The following is a 24,850-nucleotide window of genomic DNA, read 5'->3' as shown; positions in this document are numbered from 1 at the left end:
TACTCTTTAGCCTTCTCCTAAAATTCTTTTTCCTATGAGAAAATGACCCACAGAAATGGGATAAAAATACTGCCCACAAAGTGGGATAGATCATTCACCCAATACCCATCTAAAATTAATAAGAAAAAAATGTAACTCCATAAAAAATGGGAAGCGATGAACAGAAACTTCTTCACTGAGGAAATAAAGATGGCCAAAGTGCATATGAAAAATATTCCACAATACTAATACTCCACATCATTAATCATTAGATATTAAAATATAAAAAATGAGGTATCTTTTCATGCTGCCTTAAATCCACATGCCACAGTCCCATGTTGAAGGGGGAAATGGGTCTGGAGCAAAGCCACCACAGGAAATAATGCAATCCATGCTGAAGAGAGATGGAACATGTGTTCAGGGACTTTTCTACTATGTGAAGTGAAAGAATAAGAGGCTAGTTGGACTACAGTATTTATTGGGAAGATAGGACCACTCCCTGGTTGGGGAGTGGGTTAAGGTAAAGAGCCTATCTAGAAGTTCTTTCAGCTTAGGTGGGTCTTTAAAATGTAAATGTGGTATTGTCAAGGCTTTAAATCTTGGTCATTGGGGCCAGAGAGATAGATAGCACAGCAGTAGGGCATTTGCCTTGCGCGCAGTCAACCCAGGACAGAGGGTGGTTCAAATCCTGGCAACCCATATGGTCTCCTGAGCCAGCCAGGAGCAATTTCTGAGCAGAGCCAGGAGTAACCCCTGTGTACTGGGTGTGACCCAAAAACCAATATATATATATGGTCATTCTAATAGGTGTAGTGGTATTGATTTGTTGTTTACAATTGCATTTCCATAATGATATTTTTTTGTTTTTTTTTGGGGGGGGCCACACCCGGCAGTGCTCAGGGGTCACTCCTGTCTGCTCAGAAATAGCTCCTGGCAGGCACGGAGGACCATAGGGGACACTGGGATTCAAACCAACCACCTTTGGTCCTAGATCAGCTGCTTGCAAGGCAAATGCCACTGTGCTATCTCTCTGGGCCCCCATAATAATATATTATGTGAACACTGTTTCATGAGTTTTTTGTTTTTTGCCTTCTGTATAAGTTTGGTCAAGTGTCTGTAATGACTTTGTTCTACATTTAAAATTGGACTCTTTGTCTTGTGCTTTATTATGACAATTACTTTTTGAATGGGCCATTACTGGCAATGTTCAGCCTGGCAGTGGAGACCTTAGAGTTTCCAGTTAGGCAATGTGTGGGGTGCCAGATGTGGTACCACGTATGGCAGTGCTGAGGTAGTGTGTGGTAATAGGAATCAAAGGCAGGTCAAGCATGTAGTCATGTGCTCTATCAGTTGCGGTATCACTTGGTCTAATTGTCTTTTATTGTTATGGATTATTATTTCCCAGTAAGGGTCACAGGACTTAGTTTCTTTAATAACTTTTCTGGGGACACACATCCAGACTTACTCTTGGCATGTGTTCAGGGGATCACTCCTGGTGAGACTTGGGGAACCTTATGGGATTCCAAAGACAGAACTCATGTCACCTGTTTGCAAGAAAAACACCCTGCCCTTTGTACTTCTTCTTTGTCTCAACATGCTAACAACTATGTTCTGTGAAAAAAATAAAACTCATTTTCAAACATGAAGTCCAAAATCAGGAAATTATAAATTGAATAGAACTAAATATATTCTATTTAGCCTAACTTAGGCCTTTAATATCCAAATGTGTAGGATAGCTCATCAATTCAGGAATTTGATGAGTTATATCTTCCTAAAGTTTTGATTTTAAATTTTGTCCATGAACTTGAAAAAAACCAAGCCAGCATCTCTTCTGTGCTAGCCACATAGGTGCAATCCGAGGGTCAACCTTATTCTCCTCCTGTGCATGGAAAGCTGAGGGAGTGTCCCACTTGAAGAAGCCTGGATCTTTGCTACAGAGAGAGATCCTGTTGTCATTGATATCCAAGGCCTCTTTTTCTTCCTCCTGCCTCTTCTCTACAATTGCTGGTCCTTGTTAAAGTTGTCTTCTGTAATATGCATGTCCTGTAATATACACCTCCATCTGGTCAAGTTGATCTAAATTAGGAACCTACCTGCTCTGGACAATAATTTACATCTATACCTGTACCTACACCTGGGGGACACCAGCTATTGTGGCACATGGTTCAGCTTCCACTTGATTTCCCCATTCTTTTCCTCCTCCATTGCCAGACTTCATAAAGGGAAAAAAAAGCACCTGGACTTGAGGCTGCTTCTATATACTTGAAGTATATTGCATGAGATACAGCCTATTTCCTGACTGGGCCCACAGAGAAGCAAAAATATGAAGAAACAAGGTCAAGGCCAGAGGGACATGAGAACTTGATCAATTGAAGAAAAAAAAACTCCTCGATCAAGTGGGCTTTATAACAGCAAGAAAATGACAATCTACCCAGGCCATTCCATGTCAGCCAACACGAGGCTGGAAGGACATAAAGGGGACTTAGGCTGCACTCTTGGGGACTTGCTGAAGCTCATGGAACATCATTCCTCCAATGCCCTCCACAAGATCAACACCAACTATGGGGGGCATCCCAAGCCTCTGCACCAAGCTGAAGACTAACCCTGTTGGGTAACCTGCAGATCTGGAAAAGCTTAAGCAAATGTTTGGACAAAACATGATCCCACCTCCCCCGCAAAAAAGCCCAAAACATTCTTAGATTGGTGTGGGAAACCCTTCAGGATGTCAAGCTCATCATCCAGGAGATCATGGCCATTATCTCCCTGTTTCTGTCCTGATAACCAGTCCTCCACTGAAATGAAAAATGAAGTATGCCCATAAGTGGCCCAGAGGATGAAGGGGAAGCCCACACTGGTTGGTTCGAGGGAGCCAATATTCTTTTCTCATTGATCATTGTGGTGCTGGTAACAGCCTTTAACACTTGGAGCAAAAAGCAGCAGTTTCCAGGCTTGCAGAACCGTATTGAAAAGGAGCAGAAATTCTCTGTTATCCGAAATGGCCACATCATCAAACTCCCTGTGGATGAGATTGTGAAGGGTGATATCACCCAGATTAAATACGGTGATTTGCTGCCAGCTGAAAGTGTCCTGATCCAGCTGTATGATGTCAAGATTGATGAGAGGTCTCTTCCTGGGGAGTCAGACGATATAGGTAAAAGCAGAGAAAACGACCCCATGTTGCTTTCAGGCACACATGTCCTAGAAGGGTCTGGCCACATGGTGGAAACGGCCATCAACTCCCAAACGGGAAGACCAAACGGTATCAACTCCCAAACTGGATCATCTTTACTCTCGTGGTTGCTAGTATGGGAGAAGAGGCGTAGAAAAGAAAGGTAAATAAACACGGAGTCCCCCGTCCCCCCCAAATCGCAGCAAAGCAAAGACTCAGGATGGAATGGCCCTGGAGATCCAGCCACTCAACATCCAGGAGAGCGCTGACTTACAGGAGAGAAAGAAGAAATCTCCCAAGATGCCCTAGCAGGAGAATTCGGTGCTACAAGGCAAGTGGACCCGCCAGGCCATTCAGACCAGGAAAGCAGGCCTCATCATGTCCGCCATCACCGTCCTCATCCTGGTTCAATACTTTGGAACTTCCTCCACCAGCGCAAGCCCTGTCTGCCTAGTGCACGGCCATCTACATTCAGTCCTTCCTGAAGTTCTTTGTCATCTGCATCACTGCGCTGCTGAGGTGGCTGTGCCAGAGGGACTGATCTCCTTAGCCTACTCCATGAAGCAAATGTTGAAAGATAATAACGTGGAGGAAGGAATCTAGAAATAGAAAGTGGCTTCCAAAATGTGTCAGGCGCCAATGAAACCTAGGTAGGAGGCCCCTGCCGGCAGTCGTTTCTATGGCTAACAGCATAGAGAACTGCTGTGGGAGTCCCATCCGCAAAGTCAGGCTTCTCCAAGCAAGTCCCAGCTCCACATAAAGTCCCCTAAAGTCTCTACCATGTACCCCAACCAGAATTCAATGATCTGCCTGCAGCATCAGCATGACCCCCACCGCCACTTTGAGGCCAAAGCCCCTGCCACTAGTTGACCAGAGATCTGCTCCGTCAAGAGTAATTTCAAGGGTCACCTCTAGGAGTTTTTCCAAATGGAGTTCTTCCTTTTGGGCAGAGTGGAATCTTTTGGGTAGAGAGAGAGATAGGACAGTGCCTCTGATGCCTACCTGCACACGCAGACCCAATCCAATTTGATCCTCGAAGCCCATTCAGCGCAGTGAGATCCCACCGTCCCCCTTTTTTTCCTTTTTGGTTTGGTTGCCACACTTGGTGGCGCTCAGGGCCTCCTCTTTGCCCTTGCTCAGAAATGAGTCCTGGCAGGCAAAGGGGACCAAATCAGATGTCAAGAATGAAACCCAGTCAATAGCTTGCTAGGCCAATGCCTAGCTGTGCTGTCGGCAGTCACATCCTGTGCTGTTGCTCATTCGGCCCACCAACCTCGGAAAGGCAGATGTGGAGAGCAAATGCACAGGGCCCTGGCCTGGCACTCGGCCAATCTGGGTAGATCCTCGGCATTCCAGAAGGTCCTTGAAAAATGCCAGGAGTCATTCAAAGTGCAGGCCAGGAGTAGCCCTGGAGCATCTGATGGTTGTTACTCTGATACAACAATGACTTCAGTAAAAAAAAAAAAAAAAAAAAAAAAAAAAAAAAAAATATATATATATATATATATATATATATATATATTCAGTTTTCTATTTCTATTCCTGCTGAGGTGTCCTTCTATGCTAGGGATAACTCATACCTGCCCGTTCCCATCTCATAAATGCAGCCGTTTGAGGGTTGTGGAGAAAAGAGGTGAGGGCTCTAATGAACTGCCTAATTTCTCCTGGTGAGACAGTTACCTCAGCCTATCCACTCCAACCAGCTCTTCTAGTGTTCTCCTGCACCCCTTTAATCTGAACTATCAGAGGTGAAGAGCGCCAATCTGAACGGACACTCCATCCTATTCCCCATCCCATCATAATGCACCAAATGAGATTTCAGTCGTTCCATGTTTCAGCCATCTGAAATACTCATGATGAAGAGTGAGTGGGATTCTGGAGGAAAAGTTCACCCAACATATTAGGTGTGTCCACACTCACACACACATATTTTTTTTAAGTACATATATTGGAAGAATGAATTCTGTGAAGTTTCTTATTACCTCAGACCAGTTCTTTCAAACCAAGCCATTAACAGTCTTTGGAGGCTCTTTTACCATTCCTGCACTCACAACTCTCATGGTACCTGTCAGCTTACTCTGGAGGGCTTGTGTCTACTTGTTTTAAGCCAGTTTGTGTGTGTGTGTATTTTAGTTTCCATAATAGAGTAAATATAGAATCATTATACCAAATATATACTTTATTTTAGGTCAGAACCTGATAGTTTTGAGTCAGCTCTATGTCTTTTGTTTAAAAGGTTTAAAATAAAGTGCTGTTGTGTCACCCTGTGGATGGAGCACATAGCAGGTGACTTTGTATATTTGTGATTGGTCTTAAAACCAATGCATCAAACTTCCCTTCTCCCAATAGTCAATTTTATACTTGTGGGGATGGGGGAAGCATTGGGTTCTAGATTTCTTTTAATATAAATTTTGTTGATATAGAACTTACTAAGTTCCAGTGTTTATATGCATATGCTTTTACATATCAGGGTTCCCCTCACCCCATTTTGTTTCAGTGATCCAATTGGCTGTGAGTAACCAACTATCGCATAAATTAATAAAATTTCTTCCCCTTCCCCAAAATGGTGCTTTGGATTTGAAAAAGATCTGAAGGGAAGGAGGGGAATGTATCATCTTAGGGTGTTTTCAGGAAACACTAGAAACAGGCAGTAAACCAACACGGGAAGGAAAGTATCAGGTCAAGAGGGGAGCCCCAGGACAGGCTGTCCCCCAGATTCCTAGGAGCAGAAGCAAAGGGGTCTTCAGGGCTTGACTCTTGAGCTGCAAGATTACCTAGATTTGAGATTTTCATTTTCTAGCTTTTCTGAAAATTTTGCCTTTTTCTCTGGAGTTTTCTAGTGGTGAGTTTTTGTGCACAGATGACTGTTAAGCCTTCTCCTAAAAAAAGATTCTGCACAAGGTATGCAATGGGGAAAGAGTTGGAGGTGGATAAAACAGAGGCTGATTCTAGCTGGAGAGTCTTAGGGCCAATTTTTTCTGCAGGGAGCCCCTACCTACTGAGATAACCCCCATTCTTCAAGGTGGTGGAAGTATACTACGAACACCCTGGTGCCTGCTTACTCTGTCAGGTGGAGATTTTTTGAGCTTAGAACAGAAAGAGTTTTGGTGTGCCCAGTGGGATGTAGCCAGCTCCCTTGGGCCTTGGAGCCACTGAGGACTTTCTTGCAGCTTTCTCAGAGGAAATATGTCATCAAAAAAATGCATTTCCTGTGTCCAGCTTTGCAATCAGTCTGCCATTCTATGGGGGTACCAGACTAGGTGCTTTCAATGCATACTTTGGTGCTAGAGAAATAGGTAAGTGGGAGGGTGCCTGCATTGCACATGACTGACCCCCCCAGTTTCTCATAGAGTATCCCTCCAGGAGTGGTTCCTGAGTTCAGAGCCAGGAGTAATCCCTGGTTTAGGGATAACCCCTAAGCATCCATTCATCCAATGCCCTCCACCAGATCATCCCAAGTCTCTGCAAAAAGCTTCAGACCAACCCTGTGGAAGGACTGTCGGGAACCTTGCAGATCTAGAGAAGCATAAGCAACTATTTTGGACAAAACCTGATTTCACCCCGCCCCCCAAACAAGCCCAAGACATTCTTAGAATTGGTGTGGAAAGCCCTTCAGTATGTCACGCTTATCATCCTGGTCCCGGAGATCGCAGCCACCATCTCCCTGGTTCTATTCTTCTACCAGTCTTCAGGGAAACAAATGAACAATGTGGTATGCCCGTTAGTGGTACAGAGGATGAAGGGGATGCCCACATTGGCTGGATCGAAGGGGCCTCTATCCTTTTCTCGCTGACAAAAATATTTTAAGTTTAATATCAACTTTGAACAATTGGAGCAAAGAGAGGAAGTTCCCAGGCTTGCAGCACCATACTGAAAAGGATCAGAAATTCCCTGTTATCTGAGAAGGCCACATCATAAAACTCTGTGTGGCTGACATCGTGGAGGGTGATATCGCCCAGCTTAAATATGGTGACGTGGTGCCAGCTGAAGGTGTCCTGATTCAGGGGAATGATGTCAAGATTGATGAGAGGTCTCTCCCTGGGGACTCAGACAATATCGAGAAATCTTTAGAAAACGATCCCATGTTGCTTTCGGCACACATGTCCTAGAAGGGTCTGGCCACATGGTGGTAACGGCCATCAACTCCCAAACTGGAAGAACCAACGGTATCAACTTCCAAACTGGAATCATCTTTACCCTCTTAGGGCCCAGTGTGGGAGAAGAGACGTAGAAAAAAAGAAAGGTAAATAATAATGTGGGTGAGTTCCCCCACATTGCAACAAAGCAAAGACTCAGGATGGAGTGGCCTTGGAGATCCAGCCACTCAACATCCAGGAGAGCGCTGACTTACAGGAGAGAAAGAAAGCAGCTACCAAGATGCCCAGGCAGGAGAAGTCAATGCTACAGGGCAGGCGGCCTGCGAGGCCATTTAGATCAGGAAAGCAGGCCTCATCATGTCCGCCATCACCGTCCTCATCCTGGTCTACTACTTTAGAACTTTGTCCTCCAGCGCAAGCCCTGTCTGCCTAGTGCATGGCTATCTACATTCAGTCCTTCCTGAAGTTCTTTGTCATCACTGTGCTGCTGGGGTGGCTGTGCCTGAGGGACTGGCACTGGCAGTCACCATCTCCTTGGTCTACTCCATGAAGCAAATGTTGAAAGACAATAACGTGGAGGAAGGAATCTAGGAATAGGAAGTGGCTTCCAAAATGTGCAAGGGGCCAATGAAACCTAGGCAGGAGGCCCGAGCTTGCTGTCGTTTCTTTGGCTAACAGCATAGAGACTGCTGTGGGAGTCCCATCCGCAAAGTCAGGCTTCTCCAAGTCAGTCCCAGCTCCACATAAAGTCTCTACCATGTACCCCAACTGGAATTTGATGATCTGCCTGCAGCATCAGCATAACCCCCACCGCCAGTCCCTTTTTTCCACTTTGAGGCCAAAGCCCCTGCCTCTAGTTGACCAGAGATATGCTTTCTTCTAGCTCTCAAGAGCATGAGAGATGGACCTTGGTACCAAAGCAACTGCCTTAACGGTACAGGAGGGTGGGGACATAAGCACCCTCCAATCCCGGTAGGGGAGGAATCCCTGTTCCTGCCCACTGGCAACCGTCCTTCCAGGAATAGCATTCCCATTGGTCCACGTCTCTCTGGCTCCGGTTCTGAGGCGTGGCTACTGCCTCTTCTGCTGTAGGCTTCATCAAGAGAAATCTCAAGGGTCCCGTCTAGGAGTTTTTCCAAATGGAGTTCTTCCTTTTGGGCAAAGTGGAATCATTTGGGTGTGAAGAGATAGTGCAGTGCCTCTTACCCTAACTGCACACACAGACCCAATTCAGATTTGATCTACGAAGCCCACCAGTGCAGTGCGGTCCCCAGTCCCCCTTTTTTCCTTTCTGGTTTGGTTGCCATACCTGGTGACGCTGATCTGTGTTCCAACCCAGCATCTATCGTCCACTTTTCTCTTCCAGTAGTAACTTCTGAGCACAGAGCCAGGACTGACCTCTAATTGTTGCAGCCATGCCCCCTCCCATAAATAAATGAATAAATATATAGATAATGGTCAAAAACAAAGAAAAGATGTTTTGGGAGTCTGTTGGAGCTCAGCATTGATTTTAACAGTTGAATTATGTTGATATTCCATGCCTAGCTCTTTGGGGTTTTGCGTGGAGGGTGGCTTAATTTGTCTGTTTTGGTGTTTTGGGATACCTTATCGGAATGTCAGGGATCAAAAGTTCCTTACTTTTATGCACACGTAGTGCCACTGGCCCTGTACTATTGTTCTGTTTCCTAGAAAGCTTTAAGATATGCTGAGTCAGAGAGAGTGGTTTCTTGGGCTATTTGTTACAGGGGGAAATTCAATTAGAGTCTGGAGCATCATATATTTAAGGTAATGGGAACTTTTGAAAATAGCCAAAACTGTTTGGGGTGATTGGCTCCTTGATATTTGTGATGGGCATGAGGTGCTCCCCAGAATGATCTAGTGAGTTAAATGTCTTGGGAATCCAAGAACACATTCTTCATTGTCACTGAAGTTGAGGCTTGGCAGCCAGGGCTTCCATATACTGGTATTACTAATTAAGGATATCTTTGGGATGTGAAGAGATAGGACAGAAGGCGCCACCTTGAATGCAGTTTTTCTTCCAGCTCCTCCATGTTATTCTCTGACCTCCTCACCTACCAGAAGAAAGTTTCTGGATTTCTTCCCAAGTCCAAAAGTTTGTGTCCATGTTGTTTTGTAGCACCTTCCCCTCATTTTATTCACTGATTTTAGTGACTTTTAGTGATTTTTAGTGACTTTTATTTTATTGGCATTGCATTTGAATGAAGGTGGCTAATTTTCAGTCCTTGGTGTCAATGGTTAAAGCAATAGAACTAAGAGTAGCACACTAAGGCCAACATCACAGAAACAGATTTTGATAAATATCTGTATGTTAGAATATACACAAAGAAACATCAATTATAAAATGTATCTCAAACAAAACAATGACTAGGACAAAATGATACCTCCCAGATTGAGTGATTCTATTGGCTCAAATGGGTAGAAATCATTTGTCTATCTGATAGAAAAGTATAATCCTGGATAGTGAAAGCACATCTAAAACCTAACCACCTAAACCAAAAAAATTCTTTTTTACTAATGGGGGTAAGTGACAAGCAGATACTTCTTCCAAAAAAAACCATACAGATTGAGGCCAGTGTGATAGCACAGCAGTAGGATGTTTTCCTTATATGCTGCTGAAATGGACTCGGGTTTGATCTCTAGCATCCCATATGATCCTCCAAGTCTGCCAGGGGTGATTTCTGAGGGTAGAGACAGGAGTAACTTCTGAGCACAGCTGGGTGTGGTCCAAAAACCAATAATAATACTATTAATAATAATAATAAAGAAAGAAAAAAGAAAAAATATAGATTGCCAGTAAGTACATGCAACACATCTCTCTGTCATTGGTTATCAGGAAATTAAAATTCAAACTGCAATAAATTATCACCTCACATTAGTGAGGCTCACTTGGTTCTGTAGGTTAGTTCTTGGGTTTTGCAGCCTTTAGGCATTGTTTTTTTTTTTTTTTTTTTTTTGAGGTGGGGTTGGAGGATGTCAGAACCACTGCTCTCAGGTCTTTTCCAGCATCAGTAATCAGAAATCACCTTTGGCAGGCTTGAGGGACCCATATAGCATGTCAGGCCAGATTCAAATTTGGTTCAGCAATGCAAATGCTCTACTAGCTGTGCTATTGCTCCTTCCCTGTTATTTTTTTTTATTACAAACTATGTATAAAATAGTTCTGCATCTGAACCTCTTCTGATTAACTTATTTCAGCATACTGTTCATTCTATCCATTTTCAGACACATGGCATATACATACCCATCCCTATCTATGTATACATATTGTCATATATATATATATATATATATATATATATATATATATATATATAAAACCATCTGCATAGTTTAGTTTTGTAGTGACTTGCATTGTTTCCAGCCTTTGAGTATTGAAACTAATGCTGCTTTAACAAAGGAGCTGATGTTTTTTGAAGAATTGTTTCTTAAGGCTGTCTGAAATAAAGCCTCTTTTTAGCTAAAGTGAGGGGATTGGGGGAAAAGAGGTGGGGGCTCTTATGAATTGCCAAATTTCTCCTGGTGAGACAGTTACCTCAGCCTACCCCCTCCAACCAGATCTTCTAGTGTTCTACTGCACCCCTTTAATCTGAACTGTCCAAGATAAAAAGAGCCAACCAAGAAAGGCCACTCCTCCCAATTACCTGTTTCACCATAACCCACCAAATGAGATTTTGGTTTTACGGTGAGTCCACGTTTCAGAAATCTGAAATGCTCATGATGAGGAGTGAGTGGGATTGTGGAGGAAAAGTTCATCCAACATATTATGTGTGTCCACATATATACATATATATGTGTGTGTCCACATATATATATTTAAGTACATATATTGGAAGAATGAGTTCTGTCAAGTTTCTTATTTCCTCAAATCAGTTTTTGAAAAAACCAAGCCAATAACAATCTTTGGAGGCTCTTTTTACCATTCCTGCACCCACAAGACTCTCATGGTGTCTGACATGACTCTCATGGTGCTTGGAGGGCTTGTATCTGCTTCTTGTAGCCAGCTGTTTTGTGTGTGTGTGTGTGTGTGTGTGTGTGTGTGTATTCTAGTTTCCATAATAGGAGAGTAAATATAGAAATATGCAAAACTATATGCTTTATTTTAGCTAAGAAATTGATATTTTTGAGTCAGTCATATGTATTTTGTTTAAAAGGTTTAAAATAAAGTGCTTTTGTGTCTCCCTGTGGCTAGAGCACATAGCAGGTAACTTTGTATATTTGTGATTGGTATTAAACCAGTGCATTGTACTTCCCTTCTCCTGACAGTCATCTTTATTCTTGGGGATGGGGTAGGAGAAGCATTGGGCTCTATATTTTTTAATATAAATTTTGTTGATTTGGAATTTACTAAGTTCCAGTGTTTATATGCATATGTTTTAATATATAAGTTCCCCCCCACCCCATTTGGTTTCAATGATCCTACTGGCTGTGAGTAACTAACTATGGCATAAAATAATAAAATTTCTCCTCTCCCCCAAATGGTGCTTTGGATTTGAAAAGGGTCTGAAGGGAAGCAGGGGAATGTATCATCTTAGGGTCCTTTCAGGACATGCTAGAAACAGGCAGTGAACCAAAATAGAAAGGAAAGTACCAGGTGAAGAGGGGAGCCCCAGGACAGGATGTGCCCCAGATTCCTAGGAGCATAACTGTAGCTGAATTTGTTTCTAGAAAAGCAGAGGCAAAGGGGTCCCCAGGGCTTGACTCTTGAGCTGCAAGAGTACCTAGATTTGAGATTTTTATTTTCTAGCTTTTCTTTTCACCTTTTTTCTCTGGAGTTTTCTAGTGGTGAGTTTTTGTGCACAGGTGTCTGTTAAGACTTCCCCTAAAAAGATTCTGCTCAAGGTATTCTATGGGGAAAGAGTTGGAGGTGGATAAAACAGGCTGATTCTAGGTGGAGTGATAGCCTTAGGGCCAGTTCCTTCTGCAGGCAGCCCCTACCTGCTGAGATAACCCCCATTCTTCAAGGGGGTGGAAGTAGACTAGGAACACCCTAGTACCTGCTTATTCTGTCAGGTGGAGATTTCTTCTTGAACTTGAGAACAGAAAGAGTTTGGGTGTGCCTAGTGGGATGTAGCCAGCTCCCTTGGGCCTTGGAGCCACTGAGGACTCCCTTCCTTTTGCGATTTTCTTTACCTAAGAGGAAAGCCACCATCACAAAAGTGCACTTCCTATGTATCCACCTTGGGACCACCCAGTCATTCTAAGAGAGCACCAGGCAAGGTGCTTCCAAGGTCTACTTTGGTGCTAGAGAGATAGTTAAGCAGAAAGGGTGCCTGCCTTGCACATGATTGACCTCTCAATTTCCCACCAAAGTGATTCCTGACTTCAGAGCCAGGAGTAACCCCTAAGAGCACTAGGTGTGGCCTACTATTAATAAGCCATCCCGGCAACCCAGATTCCAGGACAGACCATGCACATCCCACATGAGCCAGGAGCAGCCCACTGCCTCCTTCTGCTGAGAGACTACTTGGCCATCAGAAGAGAAGGAAGGAGTTACTCCTAGCCTCTGCATGGGCCTTTGGGTCTCTTCCCAGGTGTATATGCCATGTGTGAATATGCCTTATGTATATGTCAATAAGTCTGTCTGTTTTCTGATCAGTAGGCACAAGGATTGAGTCCCCCCCTTATTTTGGTTTGCAATAACTGTAACAAGTACTCACTTTAGTATGAAAAAGACACAACAAAAGATTGACATTTGCAGTCTGCATGGCATAGACAACATGGTGACTTAGAGCTGCATGCACACTCATGTGTGTATGTGTATATGTGTGTGTGTGTGTATGTGTTGTCTAATTTGCAGTCCAGCTTAATCATGCACATAATCTCTTGGCATTTTGATATTCCTCAAGCTCTCTGTGCTATGTTTTGCATGTACTTATATGGTTCATAGGGGTAGTGGCTATTATAAAGCACTGGCAAATCTGAACTATATTATCCTACTGAGATGGAAATATTCAAAAATGGGGGAAAACAGGAGAAAAACTGTGGAACCAATAAAACTGGCTGATGATCTGAAACCAAAATGCCATTCACTAAGAATAAAAGCCCAATACTTACCTGGCAGAGTAGATACCATGATCATGAAGGTGGTTTTCCCAGGGTGAGGCTTATCCATTGCACTCCGAATGTGTTGACCCCTGCAATTTCCCCAAATGTGGGAAACTCGACTGCATAATTTGTGGTAGTGGGGGACTGCGTTTGCGCTCCCCCCCAAAAGAAAAAGAATAAAAACCCATTCCCACTGGAAAAAAAAGTACTCTTACTATTTTTTTTTTTGATGGGCACACCTGGTGGTACTTAGAGATTACTCCTAGATCTGTGCTCAGAAGTCATTCCTGGCAGGCTCAGGAAACCATATAGGATATTAAGGACCAAAGTCGGGTCGGCCACTTACAAGGCAAATGTCTTATCTCTTGTGCTATAGCCCCAGCCCTGAAATGACATGTTTTTAAAATAACTATATGGTTCACTAAGCATTACTGAATTTTACAACTAAACCCAGAAAATATCAATAAAGCTGTCTAAAGAAAAAGAGTTGCCCAGGCCTTCCCTGGGTGCCAGCCTGGATGGCCAGAAGTGGGTTCAGGTGGACACTTAGGTGTCCTCAGGCTTCCCCCTTCCCTCTGTACTCCAGGGGGGAGGTGCATGGGGAGGAGGGCAGGCAGATATCTGGTTTCCGGTTTCCTCTTTGATTCTGGAGGCCAGCTCTTGCTAGGTATGGGGTTTGGGGAGGCCCCATGCCGGAGGCCTTCTCCCTAGCCTAAAGAGTGCAGGGAGGCTTGGTAGGCCCCCAACTGTTCCCCTCTTTCTCCCCTGGACTCCAGGCCTTCCCTGGGCGCCGGTCCAGGTGGATTCTATAGAGGTCATCAGGCTTTCCCCCTACCTCTCCCTACACTAATGGGAATGCACTTTGGGAGGAGGGCGGGCGGTTGCAGCACTCGTTTATGTTGGGACAGTCACTGGAAATTTTTTCACCTTGGTCTCCATTTCAAAAACCACACAGGGGCTAGTGCCTCCACGCATACAATATGTATTGATAGCATTATATGCATATAGTTTATATATGCTTAATATCTATCTTGTATTGTGACCTTGATACTGCCCTACAAAGCTCATTTCTAATCTTTTACTGTCTCAGTCCCAACCATTATTTTCCCCCACTTACCCATGTAGGTGCAGCTCATGAAATGAAGCTCATCACATAGAGTGATGAGTACAGTTAGAGAAATAACTACACTGAAAACTATCATAAGAATGTGAATGAATGAGGGAAATAGAAAGCCTGTCTCGAGTACAGGTGTGGGTGGGGTGGGGAGAAGGGAGATCTGGGAAATTGGTGGAGGGAATCTTGCACTGGCAAAGGGGGGGTGTTCTTTACATGACTGTAATTATACAACTACAATCATATTTGTAATCACGGTGTTTAAATAAAGATAATTAAAAAAAGAAAAAGAGTTGCATGATTTTAAAATCATTGCTCATATATTTTCATTGAGGAACAATTTTGAGCAGTATAACATAAAACATGTTTCTCAAAAAATCTTTTTATCTCTCTCTTTTTTTTTTTTTTGTTTTTTTGTTTTTGGGCCACACCCGGTGGTGCTCAGGGGTTACTCCTGGCTGTCTGCAAATGCCGCTGTGCTATCTCTCCGGGCCCATCTTTTTATCTCTTATTAAAAGCAAAAGTCAGGTCATTAATTAAGGAATCTAAAAGTAGAGAGATGATGCCATTCAAGGGCATTCTTCATTAGTTTCATCATGTAAATACCTGAATGAAACATTTGCATAAAATATTATATTTTGCCTATAAGGAAAATAAGAGTGAACCACTGCTGGCAGAACCACTTGTATAAAGCTAGCAATTGAAGTTTACAATTAACTACTCAGTGTATTTGATTTTCCATAGCTCTGCCTTCTCTGCCAGACATTCAAACCAGTTTCTATAGTGATGCGAATGAAGTTTGTCTTTTAAATTTGATAGCGATCTCATAACTTAATCGTCTTTTTGTTTTGTTATTAGTTTTTGGGACACACTTGGCAGTGCTCAGGGCTTACTCCTGGCTCTTTACTCAGGGATCAGTCCTGGTGGTTTGTGTGCTTCTTTATTATCAAGTTGGCCTAAGGAAATGGTAACAAGTTTCAGGCCCATTATCATACATACTCCTCTCATTCATATGACCTTTTAGTTGGTATCTCTTTTGTCTAGATTGAGCCTGTGACAGATTTGGATTGAAGTCTTGTTAAGTGTCCAAATATGAAGGACAAATCTATCTGCCAGGCTCCATTCATTTATCTTCCTTTCTCTTGGGTGGCAGAATATCCTAATTTCCATCATAGAAGGGCAACTGACGCTTGCCTTGTCTTGTATTGCTATGTCCCTGTGAGCCTGTTGTGATGGGTTTTCCTGAGACACATTCAAGAGTGAAGAACTTTAGGAGTTGGATAGTTTGTATAGAAATTTAGTACTTACTTGCCTTGTATGGATCTGATTCCCATCTAATCCTCGGGATAACATGTTCTCTGAGCACTGCTAGAAATGACCCCTGAGCATAGAGCCTCCAAGCACCACTAATGCACACAACCCAAAAGAAAAGCAGTATATTCTCTTAAAGTTATTATGAATTTTAAATTTGTATATAGTTCAGTACCTAGCACACAGATGTCCTTTTTATTATTCGGTCTGCAATATCATGCTCATCACAAAATTATGAAGGGCTAGATGATTACTATTATAGATATATAATTAAAATAAAAACACAATTAAGGGTATAATTAAGTGTTAAACAATAGTTAAATTGTCACCCTACAGCTTAGGTTGTCCTTATGGGCAGAGGAGGAGGGTTGACTCCCATATAAAGGTCTTGAAAAGAGATTACAACTGGACATGTAGAAATTTATAATCTCTAAATTCTTTCCTCAGCAAGAAATAGGGCAGAACATATTTCTCACACACTCTGTCTCAGGAGAGAAAAGATAACTTACAGAAGAAAAGGATAAAAAGTGTAGGAGTCTTTTAAAGTGAATTAGGAAAGAAAAGTTTTTTAATCGGTTCTATGAAGTTATATCAAAATATGGTGGAGGGAGGACAAACTTGGTGACGAGAATTCCCCTGATTCAATGTTAATATATACCTAAAATACTATTATGAAAGATATGTAAGCCAATATGGTCAAAATAAAAATTATATATAATAAAATATGTTTTCTACTTAATAAATGAGGAAATGATTTTCAGCATTTGTTTGAAAAAAATATGTAACTAGGGGGCCAGAGAGATAGCATGGAAGTAAGGCATTTGCCTTGCATGAAGAAGGACAGTGGTTCAAATCCCGGCATCCCATATGGTCCCCCAAGCTTGCCAGGAGTGATTTCTGAGCGTAGAGCCAGGAGTAACCCCCGAGTGCTGCTGGGTGTGACCCAAAAACAAAAATCAAAACAAAACAAAACAAAAACCCCCACCACCAACAAAAAACAAAAAAATGTATGTAACTAGGATAAAGTCAGGAAATATTTTTAGTTAAACCAACATTACAGTTGTTTACTGTGAGGATGGAAGGACCTCGTGCTTCTAATTTTGCCAATCAATAGCTGAATTCAGAACTTAGCTACATATTCTAATTAAGTCTTTATTAGTTGGAGATGTTAGTTTAGAGATGTTAATACTGAATATATCAGGATCTCCTGAGCAAATCAGTTCTTTTCTTTTTCCCCTTTAATGCATTTAAATCTGAGAAAACTAAGACGTTACTACTAACATTCTACCAGCATTTTCCTTTACTTGAATTAAATGCCATTCCTTTTGTTGGTCATATTTGAATGTTTGCCAGCTATTTCTTTGTGGACTGAGGTGGAGGCTTGCAGTATTGGAAATGGGGTCGAGCAGATACAGTTCATAATCAAAAACACCAGTTTCTAACCCAGAGCTGTCACCTTTACTCCAAGTCTCAATTTAATCATGTTTTCTTTTGTTTTGTTTTTGGGCCACACCCAGTGATGCTCAGGGGTTATTCCTGGCTATGGGTTCAGAAATCACTTCTGGCTTGGGAGACCATAAGGGACACTGTGGGATCAAACTGAGGTCCGTCCTAAGTTAGCCACTTGCAAGGCAAACGCCCTACTGCTGAACCACTGCTCTGGCCCCTCAATTTAATTACTTTTTAAGTAGGCTGATAGTAGTAGCATAGTAGTAGCAGTTGCAGTAGCAGCAGCACGAGCAGTAGTAGTAGTAATGGTGACAGTGGTGGTGGTGGTGGTGGTAGTAGTACTAGTAGTTGTAGTAGAAGTGGTTGTAGGTGTACCTATCTGAAACCCTGGATTAAGGTGTAGCTACCTGAGACCCACCCATTTCTGGGAGGGGTCTTGGGAACCGGATATTAGGTGTAACCTTACCTGCAAGACCCGGCCCATTCCTGGGAGGGGTCTTGGAATAGGTAGATAAACCCTGGAGCTTGGGGATTAAGGGTGCTCTGCCCTGTTGCGCTTGCTGGCTTTAGGTTCTTTTCCTCTTTTGGTCTTTGACCAGGATGGAGGCCAAAGGAAGATGGCTGAATTATAAGATGCAGGGCTAAGAATGGCTGAATGCTTGAAAGGTTATGATGTAGGCTACACACATGTGGTGGATAGGGCATGAATAAAGTTGATGCTTCCTGATGCCTGCCTGTGAGTGAGTTCAATTCCCGTCGCTTTCCTGGACCCCAGACCCGCCGGCTGGATGGGGTTGCGGAGCCACGTGGCCTGGGATGGCAGAAAGAAATCCATCGCCATCCACCGCCATCCAGCACCATCGTTAATTATTTGATTCTACAGTGGTAGTAGTAGTAATACCTATCTCATGAGACTTTCCCAAGACTTAATGAGGTCATCCATGAGGTTATGAGTTCATTTAGAGATGGGATATAAGTAATAGTTATGCCCTGGATATTTTGAACAGTTTTAACTTCTGTGCCAACTTAGTTGTGTGACATTGAAAACACTGGGGGTGTGGTCTTCATTTATAAAATAGGGATAATGATAGCTCTTATGTACTAGAATGAGTGAAGATAAAATAATGTATAATAACTAATATGTTCTTTGTCACTATTGACAAATATTATTTCTTTTTCCCTATGAGCATGCCTTATTTACTGTTTTATCATAAAATTGCAGTAGCACCTCTTTTGTAAAGGATCATGAGAATAAACTCTTATAGATATTACTTATGAATGTGGTTCATTAAGAACTGATGGATGGAACATAACTGCTCTATGCTCCACCTGACTTCCTCTTTTCTTCTATTCTTCTATATGTTCCTTCTTGTTAAGCCCCTTGCTTGACCTTCTTCTCCTAGTCCTTTACTTTTCCTCCTTCTACTTGTGCTTCGTCATAGTTTTGTTCAAGTTTTAGATGCCTTGAGAGCTCTAGAATTTCACAACCTTGGGTGAAACATTTAATATGTCTTTGGGCTTTGATTTCCTTTTTTATCTTATACCATAGCCTCCTTGAAGACACACATATATACATACATATACTAGCAATTTATAGTAAGCATAATCACTTTTTTGGCCCTCTGTAATGTGTACATACATATATCAGAACCCTGGCAAATATATTTACTACTTTACATGCTTTTTACTCTTTGGACATCACTCTGCTTTGTTTAAGGCTGACTTCTGACTCAGGCATAATTTCTAGTGAGGTTCTAGGAACCATATGGAACACAGGGGCTCAAACCCCTGTTTGGCTATATTCAAGAAAAGTGCTCTACCACGGCACTAAATCTCCAGTCCCCTTTCCTAAACATTCTCTGAAAATTTTAATTGTGTGTGTCACAATTTTTCCCTGGATAGAGAGCAGAAGGAGATCAGGGTCCACTGTATATATCTTTTTATCTCTTTTAGTTAGCACTAAGAACTATATGCATTTCATTATAGATATTGATAGAGAAAAAGAGATGGGAGCCCTTATAACATATATTTGGAAAAACTCTACCTTAAATCTAAATCAATTCAAAGGCATGAAGGCCTTGAAGACACAGGATCCATCTAAGGAAATTGGAAAATAATTGAGTTGCAGAATTTCAGACCCAGAACTTGGATGAACCTCTGGGAAGAGAGATACGACCTCTGTGACAAAGACCACATTAAGAATATCTCCTTTGGAGCTGGAGAGATAGCATGGAGGTAAGGCTTTTGCCTTTCATGCAGAAGGTCATTGGTTCTAATCCCAGCATCCCATATGGTCCCATGAGCCTGCCAGGAGTGACCCCCGAATGCTGCCGGTGTGACTCAAATACCAAAAAAAAAAAAAAAAAAAAGAATATCTCTTTAAAAAAAGATAATCAATAAGTCCAGGTTTTTCCCATTGATATCCACACAAGAAAGAGACGTTGGATGGCTTGGGTTATAATGAAACCCAAATTATTTTATGTCAATAATTATAGAAGTTCGTGGGGGTTATCTACATAGAGAGTTGCTAATCAGCATAGTCAGCTCTAAGTTATTTGTGTTTGCAACCCTTGTTTCGTAGGCATTTAGTAAGTGAAAAAAAAAAGAATTATTGAATGGAGACATTTAAATTTGCATGCTTTTAATGTGAATGTTTAGTTTTATTTTAGTTATGATGACCCAATTATTGGCAAGCCATTGTTAAAAGCTTAGTAATTTATACACCTAATTTTAATTAAATAAGCTAAATGTTTATATTATCTAAGTAAGAGATGGGGGAGGAGGTAAATATGTATTCACTAAGTAAGCAAGGCAAACAACTCTAATGTAAGCAATGTTGTAAGCAAGGTTGTAATAGTGATTTGACACTGAAAGTAGCCACGACTTTGATGAAAATGGGAAATACATATTCATTTTGAGGGATTGCATAAATTTTAACTTGTTTAAAATAAATAGACTACCCTGAGTTTGACTGTCACTACAACAGTCATTTCTAATTTTCAATTCATTTCCTTCTATTTTATTTGCCTTTTTAGTTGCCTGCTAATGCATATTTTTTCTGGAGCCTCTCCTGGTTCATTTCAAAATAGAACCAGACTGAATTAACTTCCCCCAACAGAATCAGAAAAACTTGGTTTCTGTGAAATGACAAAATTTTGAGGGAAATTATATTTTCTGAAACAATTCTCTGTTAAATATTTTGTTGCTATTATTTTTTTTCTTTATTTTTTAAGCCAGTCAAACTGAGCAGTGGGAGGGGGGGTTATATACCAACTTTTTTTGTGATACTAACGTTAATACGTTCTGATAAACCACTGTCATCAGACCAGCCATGTTGCTATTATTTAAGTATAGTAAGCATGTAATAGGGACAAAAATGGAACAGGCAGGCTAGGAGTGGGAATAGGAGGGCCAGAGCAATTGTACAGTAGGTAAGTCACTTTTATAGTAAGTTCAATCTCTAGCACCCTGTATGGTCTTTCAAGCCCTGTCAGGAGTGATCCCTGAGCACAGAGCCAGAAGTAAGCCTTGCCCACTGCCTGATATGACCCCATAACCAATTAATACAAAAGAATATTACTCTAAGGAAAGAAAATTATTGGTTTGGAATATCACAAGGAATTCTGGTGCTGCCTTATATCCTGGTTGACTGATGATCTAGAGGACTAGATACCAGAACCATCTCAGCATCCTCTCCCTGTGCTTTTGACTTATATTAAATATATATTAATTATTTATTATAATTAATTATAATTATATAATATATATAAAATAATTATAATTAATTAATATATATTAAATATACATTAAATAAATGCCCACTCACCCCATAACTCCTTTGTTAAAAAAGTTTTAAAAACAGTTTTTTTTTTTAAACTTATTTTTTACTTTTCTCTGGAATCCTTACTCAGAAGAAACCTCCCATAATCTGGGCATTCCCCTGCCTTCCTTTCCCTTTTCTCTCTTCCCTAAATAAGGTCTTTTGTGAATTTAGTCATTGACTACTTAGGAAAAGCAGTGACTGCTCACAATGTCTTGGACAACCACCTAATCATCTTTGACACATGAAGTGTAGACACTTCAAAGAGCAGAGTCAGTTATATTCCTGACAATTGTTATAGAAAATTAGAAGACAGAATATATCTAGAGTTAACTAAATAAAAGATCAAGAGCAGGGCCATGAATTCAGCAAGAGGGAAGCTGGAACAAAGGCAAATAGCTTTTTTACTTTTTGTTTGACACAAAAGAGTGTTCAGGGGCCACTCCTGACTCAGTGCTTCAGAGCTTGTTCTAGACAGTGATCAGGGAACCAGGTGGTACTAATGGTTGGTACAGGCCTCCTGTATGTAAAGCAAGATTTACTAAACTTTCTTTTGAGTACAAGATGACTCATTTTGGGGAGTGTTGGAAATCATACCTGGTGATGCCCAAGACTCAAGGCTCTGTGCTCAGATATCACTCCTGGTGACATATAGGATGCCTGGAATCAAATCCATGTCAGCTGCCTCCAAGGCAAGTTAACTAAACACTATACTATTGCTCTAGCCCTCAATGTAAACAACTCTTAATCAAGTCATGCAAATAGCTTCTGTCTCAAATTTATTTGGAATCTCTAGCATAGGTTACTAGAACAAGAGTTGGGTCAACATGTTAAATCTGGACTCAAAACTCATCCCACAAAAACTGAAGGAAACAGACAGCACTGCAAGAATGTAAGGGAGCTTTATTCTAGTGTGCTGGGGTCAACTACTTCCTAAGAAAATGGTGACCCCAGTTGAACTCACAGGCCGCTTTATTTTAGGGAATTTAGGGAGTTTCCATCTCTGGGTAGTTGATTTTTAAAACTATAGGTTCTTAGAACAAAAATAGAACAAATGGCAAGAATTGCTTGTAGGGTATATGTTGCATCAAACAAATGGCTCAGGTGGGCTGGAGGCTCAGTGAAAGAAAATCATGTACCTTCAGATCAAGGATTCAGTGGTCAGTTTCTGTGAGACCCAGGATGTGGTTGCCTGGCCATCTGTCCTTTGCTGCATTTCCTAGTATGTACCCCTATGGTCTGGTTCCAGGAACTGGCTGTTCTTCTGTACCTAGTCTTTGTTCCTTAAACTTGATCCTGTCATGGCTGTACTTACATTTAGATGTCTAAGCAAAAACAGGGTTAATTCTAAGCTTATATTCTAATATTCCCTTTTAACAAACAAATATAATCTAATATATCAATTGGATTTATAACTATGTATTATCAATCATATAATTTGTGTAACAAAAAACTGTGCAACTTTGTGCCCCTTTTCTTTCCCTTAAAACTTAGATTGATTCTATGGTTTGGGGAAGAAAATAAAACAGGTAGGAAAGACAGTGTTAATGTGAGTACTGAATAGTTTTTGGGTCCTTGGAAATTGTATGTAAGATTAACACGAAGACACTCAGATGTTGGGGAGATTTATCACATATTTTTACTTATTGGCCTAAGCAGGGGCCCTGTACTGCTGTAGCCAGATAATCTCTGTGAAGTCAGGTTTCAATGTTCTGTCCCATGCTGCTCAGGTTCCCTGGTATCTATAAACAATGTCCAGCTCACATGGCGTTCAATCCATGATTGTGCTGGAAAGTCTGCTGGTATGTCCCTGGTGTTCTGTGGTATGTCTTTTCTGGCTGCCTCACTGTCTTTGTTCTCTATAGCACATGTATGAAGCTGCTTTTTCTCTGTGTTGTCTGTCTGTGTGTGGATGTGTAGATAGATCTGGGGAGAGACTTGCTTTTATGTTTTTACTTTTTCCTGTCCTAAGTTTTGCCGCCATTTTATTAACTAGATTTATTAACTAGATTATATAGGCGAGATTAAAAATAACCAAGTTTTATGAAAGAATGCAAAAGGGAGTAAAAAAAAAAAACCAATGATTATGTAAATAGCCCCATCCTCAATTTCCTTCTCTTTTATTTATTTATTTTTTATTTTTTGGTTTTTGGGCCACACCCGGTGGTGCTCAGGGGTTACTCCTAGCTATCTGCTCAGAAATAGCTTCCGGCAGGCACGGGGGACCATATGGGACATCGTATTTTGGAACCAACCACCTTAGGTCCTGGGTTGGCTGCTGTGCTATCTCTCTGCCCCCCCCCCCCATTTCCTTTTCTACAATAACAATAGAACAGGATTAATGTTCTTGCCTTGCAGGCAGCTGACTTTAGTAGATTCAAGGCCCCACGTACTACCAAGAGTGATCCCTGAGCACAGACTTACAGGAGTAAGTCCTGAGCACTCCACACCAAGCAAAAATCAGATTGACCCAAGTTTTGGTAGTTTGGAAGATATAACATCTTTCTGTTTGAAGTTACCTAATGACCTCATTACTTTCTTTGGTTTTGGATTTGGCTAAAACCAATTGTGGGAGTACCATTTTGTTGATAAGGACCCCAGATATCTGGTTGAATAATACTAGTGTGAGGAAACTTTGCAATGGAATCCTCCTCAACAGTCATTTTCTTCACCTTATCAGACTAAAACACAGTCCGGGGAAGATTTCTCTGCCATTTGTGTATATGTATTTAATGGAAATGATTTGTTCCACAACTGCACATGTATGAGGTCATGAAGAAAAAAAAGACCACTAAATATGTACAAATTGCTACATCACCCCTAACACTACTAGGCATAAAATCAGACTCCCACTTCTCTTTGCAGTTTTTTCTACAGACTCTGTTGACCAAAGTTTCCCAACTTTAGCTTTCTGCTTGTTGGTTTTTGTCAATAAATCTCTTCTTCACTCCTCTGATTTTTTTTTTTTTTTTTTTGGTTTTTGGGCCACACCCGGTAATGCTCAGGGGTTACTCCTGGCTATGTGCTCAGAAGTTGCTCCTGGCTTGGGGGACCATATGGGACACCGGGGGATCGAACCGCGGTCCGTCCAAGGCTAGCGCAGGCAAGGCAGGCACCTTACCTTTAGCGCCACCGCCCGGCCCCACCTCTGATTTTTTTTGTTCGAGATTTATCAAAGGATTCCAGAGGAGTTTTGCTGACTGTTTTATGAAATAATATAGAGCTGTGTGATGGTGGCACTTTTGCAGGCAAATAAGTAGGTGGTCCCTAGTAATGAATTTTTTTTGGGAAATAACAAAACTAAAATGAAATTGCCTAACCCTAAAGTAATCCAAACACTCAAAGAACACTTTGTTTTGAGATACAAATCCTGAGCTCTTGGAGAAGAAATTGAAGCATTTGAATCTGGAAGTTTATTTGCTGTTTTTTTGGTGGGTTGTCATTGAAAAACAAAGCCAACCCCCTGATCTATCAGGCTTTGACTCAAACCAAAACTAACTTGCCTGTAAATTAAATATTGAATAGTTTTAAGACTATAAACATTCTCTAAGAATGATTGCATTTCTGTCAGAGTGATAAGATTTAAAAGCATTAAACTTGATATGCTTCATAATGCTTAAATTTTATTTGCATGCATTCCATGAAACATTGGCCATATATTATAAGAAGGGAGTTTGTTATTAGAATAGAATTTGAATTTATTCTTTTTTCTTTTGGGTCATACCTGGCAGCAATCCAAAGTTACTCCTGACTCTATGCTAAGTAGGGTGGGGTGATTGCCTCTAGCATTGCTGGGGGCCATGTGGTGCCAGGAATTAAATCCAGAATTCCTGCATGCAAATTAT

At 41.4% G+C, this 24,850-nt stretch overlaps 1 non-coding gene and 2 pseudogenes across 1 annotated transcript; all 3 read left to right on the top strand.

The window, feature by feature from the left end:
• The first annotated feature begins 2,398 nt into the window (after positions 1-2,398).
• Positions 2,399-3,751, top strand: LOC126030446 (plasma membrane calcium-transporting ATPase 4-like; annotated as a pseudogene).
• Positions 3,752-3,827: 76 nt separating this feature from the next.
• Positions 3,828-7,836, top strand: LOC126029418 (plasma membrane calcium-transporting ATPase 4-like; annotated as a pseudogene).
• A 5,476-nt stretch (positions 7,837-13,312) lies between these two features.
• LOC126027453 (U1 spliceosomal RNA) lies at positions 13,313-13,476 on the top strand. The gene has a single exon (XR_007502270.1). It is a non-coding gene; the product is annotated as a U1 spliceosomal RNA (small nuclear RNA).
• Positions 13,477-24,850: the final 11,374 nt, after the last annotated feature.

The sequence above is a fragment of the Suncus etruscus genome, chromosome 1 (genome assembly GCF_024139225.1).
Source record: "Suncus etruscus isolate mSunEtr1 chromosome 1, mSunEtr1.pri.cur, whole genome shotgun sequence".
Taxonomy (NCBI): Eukaryota; Metazoa; Chordata; class Mammalia; order Eulipotyphla; family Soricidae; genus Suncus; species Suncus etruscus.
Note: the sequence above shows the minus strand (reverse complement) of the source record. Positions and strands in the feature narration are given on the sequence as shown.